Raw genomic sequence first — 7,500 nt, forward strand, 5'->3', positions numbered from 1 at the left:
GCAGACAGTCAAAAGGGTTGCTCCCTTTCATTAAAAGTTAATCCCCGGCTGCAGGCTATTAGAAAGCAACTAACCGCGCTCTACTCACCCTACCCAGGTCTACCGGTGAGTCTCGCCGCTGCTCCCGGCCTGTGGCATTGGCCGCGACGCTGACGTTCCGTCGACAGCGCGGCAGCCGATCAGTGAGCTCAGCGGCTCTGAGCGGGGCGTTCTGTCTACAAGACCTTTTTAAGGAGCCAGCAAAAAAGTGAAGAGAAAGGAAAGCACAAAAGCACCTTGTCTTACTAAGCACTGGAAAGGGCAGCCGGCAACCGGACGTCACAGTGGAAAAGCAGCAAGTGAGAAGCCTGTCTCTGCCTACGGCCACACCACCCTGAACACGCCTGATCTTGTCTGATCTTGGAAGCTAAGCAGGGTCAGGCCTGGTTAGTACTTGGATGGGAGACTGCCTGGGAATACCAGGTGCTGTAGGCTTTTGCCTTTTCTTACTTCCACCAGCAGGGGTCACTCTCCTCTATGCCTTTTTTCCATTCCTTTTTTCACAAGCGCACACATGCTCCTTTCTTCTTTTCATTTGCTTTCTCTCTTGCGCTATTTAATCCTTGCAAAATACCAGCATCCTTCTCATCACCGTGGGCCTCCAGCATTGTTGCTTATTTACTTTTAATACTAGGCTTCTTTTCACCAGGACCAGCGACTCCCGCATGACTGGAGGCAACCACCGCTGACCTGGAGGCAACCACCGGTAACCTGGAGGCCAGTTTACAGCACAACCCAAGCAAAACACCTTTGCAGGCCACACAACCCCCCCGAAGAGCAGCTCAAATTCACTCGCAACCATCTCACCCTCTTCCTTCATTCACTCCTAGGCGTTTCGCTCCACCCCAAGTTGCGGGTCCAGCTTGCTCTTTCTGTCACATCCCCGCGATGAACGGTTTAGCCTGCAGGAGACCCTGCGCCGAGCCATTTTTAAACACATCTGATGCGGCAGGTGTTTCATTGCTCAACAAACAACACCTATAGGGACGGCACAGCCTATGCATCGGTCCTTCGGAGACCGCCCTAGAACGGCCAGAGTTCTCGTCCCCACGCGAGCCTGAGGAAGGCTGGCCGGGCGATGGGCCAAGCAGCTTCTACTGGCCATACCACCTTGGATACGTCCGATCTCGGAAGCAAAGCAGAGATGGGTTCGGAAATACTTGGTTGGGACACCTCCTGAGAACACCAGGTATTGTAGACAATTTTGATGACGTTTTGCCATCTTGCCCAGCTCGGCTAGCATTGAGTGGCGCCTTGCTGGACACCGACCTTACGTAAAGTAGAGGCTGGAAGTCCCAAGCCTCCCAAGCCCCCCAAGACCTCTAAGATAAGGACGCAACCCCGCCGCCTCTACCAGGCCTCACACCGAGCTCCTTGCCACGGCTAGGAGTGCTTATTGACCCCGCAGCCGGCCGTATGCAAATGATGGCGTTAAAAGCATCTCGCGCTGTGAAGGGGCCAGGCTTTCAGCAGCTGCTCAGGGGATGGTTTTAGAGGGCGACCGTCTAACGAGGGCCAGCAGAAGTAACGTCTTCTTCTTCAAAGAAGCTTGTGTAACTAACCCAATCAGACAGCTGCCCAGGAGCTAACCTCAGTGCTAGGAAGGAGCGGGAGGGAATTGAGGGGATGGTTCCTGCTAAGGCCCTGAAATAATAATAAGAGAGGCAGGAGAGTCTGACGCATGGTGGCGGAAAAGCTGCAGGTGCAAATAGGGAATGTGGTCTCGTGCGAGCAACTTGTGCATGCTCGCTGTGTGTGAGTGTGCGCTTCCTAGGTACGGCGCGCTGCAGACAGTCAAAAGGGTTGCTCCCTTTCATTAAAAGTTAATCCCCGGCTGCAGGCTATTAGAAAGCAACTAACCGCGCTCTACTCACCCTACCCAGGTCTACCGGTGAGTCTCGCCGCTGCTCCCGGCCTGTGGCATTGGCCGCGACGCTGACGTTCCGTCGACAGCGCGGCAGCCGATCAGTGAGCTCAGCGGCTCTGAGCGGGGCGTTCTGTCTACAAGACCTTTTTAAGGAGCCAGCAAAAAAGTGAAGAGAAAGGAAAGCACAAAAGCACCTTGTCTTACTAAGCACTGGAAAGGGCAGCCGGCAACCGGACGTCAAAGTGGAAAAGCAGCAAGTGAGAAGCCTGTCTCTGCCTACGGCCACACCACCCTGAACACGCCCGATCTTGTCTGATCTTGGAAGCTAAGCAGGGTCAGGCCTGGTTAGTACTTGGATGGGAGACTGCCTGGGAATACCAGGTGCTGTAGGCTTTTGCTTTTTCTTACTTCCACCAGCAGGGGTCACTCTCCTCTATGCCTTTTTTCCATTCCTTTTTTCACAAGCGCACACATGCTCCTTTCTTCTTTTCATTTGCTTTCTCTCTTGCGCTATTTAATCCTTGCAAAATACCAGCATCCTTCTCATCACCGTGGGCCTCCAGCATTGTTGCTTATTTACTTTTAATACTAGGCTTCTTTTCACCAGGACCAGCGACTCCCGCATGACTGGAGGCAACCACCGCTGACCTGGAGGCAACCACCGGTAACCTGGAGGCCAGTTTACAGCACAACCCAAGCAAAACACCTTTGCAGGCCACACGACCCCCCCGAAGAGCAGCTCAAATTCACTCGCAACCATCTCACCCTCTTCCTTCATTCACTCCTGGGCGTTTCGCTCCACCCCAAGTTGCGGGTCCAGCTTGCTCTTTCTGTCACATCCCCGCGATGAACGGTTTAGCCTGCAGGAGACCCTGCGCCGAGCCATTTTTAAACACATCTGATGCGGCAGGTGTTTCATTGCTCAACAAACAACACCTATAGGGACGGCACAGCCTATGCATCGGTCCTTCGGAGACCGCCCCAGAAACGGCCAGAGTTCTCGTCCCCACGCGAGCCTGAGGAAGGCTGGCCGGGCGATGGGCCAAGCAGCGTCTACTGGCCATACCACCTTGGATACGTCCGATCTCGGAAGCAAAGCAGAGATGGGTTCGGAAATACTTGGTTGGGACACCTCCTGAGAACACCAGGTATTGTAGACAATTTTGATGACGTTTTGCCATCTTGCCCAGCTCGGCTAGCATTGAGTGGCGCCTTGCTGGACACCGACCTTACGTAAAGTAGAGGCTGGAAGTCCCAAGCCTCCCAAGCCCCCCAAGACCTCTAAGATAAAGACGCAACCCCGCCGTCTCTACCAGGCCTCACACCGAGCTCCTTGCCACGGCTAGGAGTGCTTATTGACCCCGCAGCCGGCCGTATGCAAATGATGGCGTTAAAAGCATCTCGCGCTGTGAAGGGGCCAGGCTTTCAGCAGCTGCTCAGGGGATGGTTTTAGAGGGCGACCGCCTAACGAGGGCCAGCAGAAGTAACGTCTTCTTCTTCAAAGAAGCTTGTGTAACTAACCCAATCAGACAGCTGCCCAGGAGCTAACCTCAGTGCTAGGAAGGAGCGGGAGGGAATTGAGGGGATGGTTCCTGCTAAGGCCCTGAAATAATAATAAGACAGGCAGGAGAGTCTGACGCATGGTGGCGGAAAAGCTGCAGGTGCAAATAGGGAATGTGGTCTCATGCGAGCAACTTGTGCATGCTCGCTGTGTGTGAGTGTGCGCTTCCTAGGTACGGCGCGCTGCAGACAGTCAAAAGGGTTGCTCCCTTTCATTAAAAGTTAATCCCCGGCTGCAGGCTATTAGAAAGCAACTAACCGCGCTCTACTCACCCTACCCAGGTCTACCGGTGAGTCTCGCCGCTGCTCCCGGCCTGTGGCATTGGCCGCGACGCTGACGTTCCGTCGACAGCGCGGCAGCCGATCAGTGAGCTCAGCGGCTGTGAGCGGGGCGTTCTGTCTACAAGACCTTTTTAAGGAGCCAGCAAAAAAGTGAAGAGAAAAGAAAGCACAAAAGCACCTTGTCTTACTAAGCACTGGAAAGGGCAGCCGGCAACCGGACGTCAAAGTGGAAAAGCAGCAAGTGAGAGGTCTGTCTCTGCCTACGGCCACACCACCCTGAACACGCCCGATCTTGTCTGATCTCGGAAGCCAAGCAGCGTCAGGCCTGGTTAGTACTTGGATGGGAGACCGCCTGGGAATACCAGGTGCTGTAGGCTTTTGCTTTTTCTTACTTCCACCAGCAGGGGTCACTCTCCTCTATGTCTTTTTTCCATTCATTTTTTCACAAGCGCACACATACTCCTTTCTTCTTTTCATTTGCTTTCTCTCTTGCGCTATTTAATCCTTGCAAAATACCAGCATCCTTCTCATCACCGTGGGCCTCCAGCATTGTTGCTTATTTACTTTTAATACTAGGCTTCTTTTCACCAGGACCAGCGACTCCCGCATGACTGGAGGCAACCACCGCTGACCTGGAGGCAACCACCGGTAACCTGGAGGCCAGTTTACAGCACAACCCAAGCAAAACACCTTTGCAGGCCACACAACCCCCCCGAAGAGCAGCTCAAATTCACTCGCAACCATCTCACCCTCTTCCTTCATTCACTCATGGGCGTTTCGCTCCACCCCAAGTTGCGGGTCCAGCTTGCTCTTTCTGTCACATCCCCGCGATGAACGGTTTAGCCTGCAGGAGACCCTGCGCCGAGCCATTTTTAAACACATCTGATGCGGCAGGTGTTTCATTGCTCAACAAACAACATCTATAGGGACGGCACAGCCTATGCGTCGGTCCTTCGGAGACCGCCCCAGAACGGCCAGAGTTCTCGTCCCCACACGAGCCTGAGGAAGGCTGGCCGGGCGATGGGCCAAGCAGCGTCTACTGGCCATACCACCTTGGATACGTCCGATCTCGGAAGCAAAGCAGAGATGGGTTCGGAAATACTTGGTTGGGACACCTCCTGAGAACACCAGGTATTGTAGACAATTTTGATGACGTTTTGCCATCTTGCCCAGCTCGGCTAACATTGAGTGGCGCCTTGCTGGACACCGACCTTACGTAAAGTAGAGGCTGGAAGTCCCAAGCCTCCCAAGCCCCCCAAGACCTCTAAGATAAGGACGCAACCCCGCCGCCTCTACCAGGCCTCACACCGAGCTCCTTGCCACAGCTAGGAGTGCTTATTGACCCCGCAGCCGGCCGTATGCAAATGATGGCGTTAAAAGCATCTCGCGCTGTGAAGGGGCCAGGCTTTCAGCAGCTGCCCAGGGGATGGTTTTAGAGGGCGACCGCCTAACGAGGGCCAGCAGAAGTAACGTCTTCTTCTTCAAAGAAGCTTGTGTAACTAACCCAATCAGACAGCTGCCCAGGAGCTAACCTCAGTGCTAGGAAGGAGCGGGAGGGAATTGAGGGGGTGGTTCCTGCTAAGGCCCTGAAATAATAATAAGAGAGGCAGGAGAGTCTGACGCATGGTGGCGGAAAAGCTGCAGGTGCAAATAGGGAATGTGGTCTCGTGCGAGCAACTTGTGCATGCTCGCTGTGTGTGAGTGTGCGCTTCCTAGGTACGGCGCGCTGCAGACAGTCAAAAGGGTTGCTCCCTTTCATTAAAAGTTAATCCCTGGCTGCAGGCTATTAGAAAGCAACTAACCGCGCTCTACTCACCCTACCCAGGTCTACCGGTGAGTCTCGCCGCTGCTCCCGGCCTGTGGCATTGGCCGCGACGCTGACGTTCCGTCGACAGCGCGGCAGCCGATCAGTGAGCTCAGCGGCTCTGAGCGGGGCGTTCTGTCTACAAGACCTTTTTAAGGAGCCAGCAAAAAAGTGAAGAGAAAGGAAAGCACAAAAGCACCTTGTCTTACTAAGCACTGGAAAGGGCAGCCGGCAACCGGACGTCAAAGTGGAAAAGCAGCAAGTGAGAGGCCTGTCTCTGCCTACGGCCACACCACCCTGAACATGCTCGATCTTGTCTGATCTTGGAAGCTAAGCAGGGTTGGGCCTGGTTAGTACTTGGATGGGAGACCGCCTAGGAATACCAGGTGCTGTAGGCTTTTGCTTTTTCTTACTTCCACCAGCAGGGATCACTCTCCTCTATGCCTTTTTTCCATTCCTTTTTTCACAAGCGCACACATGCTCCTTTCTTCTTTTCATTTGCTTTCTCTCTTGCGCTATTTAATCCTTGCAAAATACCAGCATCCTTCTCATCACCGTGGGTCTCCAGCATTGTTGCTTATTTACTTTTAATACTAGGCTTCTTTTCACCAGGACCAGCGACTCCCGCATGACTGGAGGCAACCACCGGTAACCTGGAGGCCAGTTTACAGCACAACCCAAGCAAAACACCTTTGCAGGCCACACGACCCCCCCGAAGAGCAGCTCAAATTCACTCGCAACCATCTCACCCTCTTCCTTCATTCACTCCTGGGCGTTTCGCTCCACCCCAAGTTGCGGGTCCAGCTTGCTCTTTCTGTCACATCCCCGCGATGAACGGTTTAGCCTGCAGGAGACCCTGCGCCGAGCCATTTTTAAACACATCTGATGCGGCAGGTGTTTCATTGCTCAACAAACAACACCTATAGGGACGGCACAGCCTATGCATCGGTCCTTCGGAGACCGCCCCAGAACGGCCAGAGTTCTCGTCCCCACGCGAGCCTGAGGAAGGCTGGCCGGGCGATGGGCCAAGCAGCGTCTACTGGCCATACCACCTTGGATACGTCCGATCTCGGAAGCAAAGCAGAGATGGGTTCGGAAATACTTGGTTGGGACACCTCCTGAGAACACCAGGTATTGTAGACAATTTTGATGACGTTTTGCCATCTTGCCCAGCTCGGCTAGCATTGAGTGGCGCCTTGCTGGACACCGACCTTACGTAAAGTAGAGGCTGGAAGTCCCAAGCCTCCCAAGCCCGCCAAGACCTCTAAGATAAGGACGCAACCCCGCCGCCTCTACCAGGCCTCACACCGAGCTCCTTGCCACGGCTAGGAGTGCTTATTGACCCCGCAGCCGGCCGTATGCAAATGATGGCGTTAAAAGCATCTCGCGCTGTGAAGGGGCCAGGCTTTCAGCAGCTGCCCAGGGGATGGTTTTAGAGGGCGACCGCCTAACGAGGGCCAGCAGAAGTAACGTCTTCTTCTTCAAAGAAGCTTGTGTAACTAACCCAATCAGACAGCTGCCCAGGAGCTAACCTCAGTGCTAGGAAGGAGCGGGAGGGAATTGAGGGGGTGGTTCCTGCTAAGGTCCTGAAATAATAATAAGACAGGCAGGAGAGTCTGACGCATGGTGGCGGAAAAGCTGCAGGTGCAAATAGGGAATGTGGTCTCGTGCGAGCAACTTGTGCATGCTCGCTGTGTGTGAGTGTGCGCTTCCTAGGTACGGCGCGCTGCAGACAGTCAAAAGGGTTGCTCCCTTTCATTAAAAGTTATTCCCCGGATGCAGGCTATTAGAAAGCAACTAACCGCGCTCTACTCACCCTACCCAGGTCTACCGGTGAGTCTCGCCGCTGCTCCCGGCCTGTGGCATTGGCCGCGACGCTGACGTTCCGTCGACAGCGCGGCAGCCGATCAGTGAGCTCAGTGGCTCTGAGCGGGGCGTTCTGTCTACA

The 7,500-nt window shown here is 54.4% G+C and overlaps 3 non-coding genes and 1 pseudogene across 3 annotated transcripts; all 4 read left to right on the top strand.

Moving 5' to 3' along the window:
* Positions 1-355: 355 nt before the first annotated feature.
* On the top strand, positions 356-474 carry LOC141267361 (5S ribosomal RNA; annotated as a pseudogene).
* Positions 475-2,180: 1,706 nt separating this feature from the next.
* On the top strand, positions 2,181-2,299 carry LOC141266994 (5S ribosomal RNA). Its single transcript, XR_012321013.1, has one exon. It is a non-coding gene; the product is annotated as a 5S ribosomal RNA (ribosomal RNA).
* A 1,707-nt stretch (positions 2,300-4,006) lies between these two features.
* On the top strand, positions 4,007-4,125 carry LOC141267072 (5S ribosomal RNA). The gene has a single exon (XR_012321088.1). It is a non-coding gene; the product is annotated as a 5S ribosomal RNA (ribosomal RNA).
* A 1,706-nt stretch (positions 4,126-5,831) lies between these two features.
* LOC141266801 (5S ribosomal RNA) lies at positions 5,832-5,950 on the top strand. Its single transcript, XR_012320824.1, has one exon. It is a non-coding gene; the product is annotated as a 5S ribosomal RNA (ribosomal RNA).
* The last annotated feature ends 1,550 nt before the right edge of the window (positions 5,951-7,500 follow it).

Source organism: Phyllobates terribilis, unplaced genomic scaffold (assembly GCF_046119375.1).
Source record: "Phyllobates terribilis strain yellow unplaced genomic scaffold, ASM4611937v1 Scaffold_4__5_contigs__length_816908805, whole genome shotgun sequence".
Classification (NCBI taxonomy): Eukaryota; Metazoa; Chordata; class Amphibia; order Anura; family Dendrobatidae; genus Phyllobates; species Phyllobates terribilis.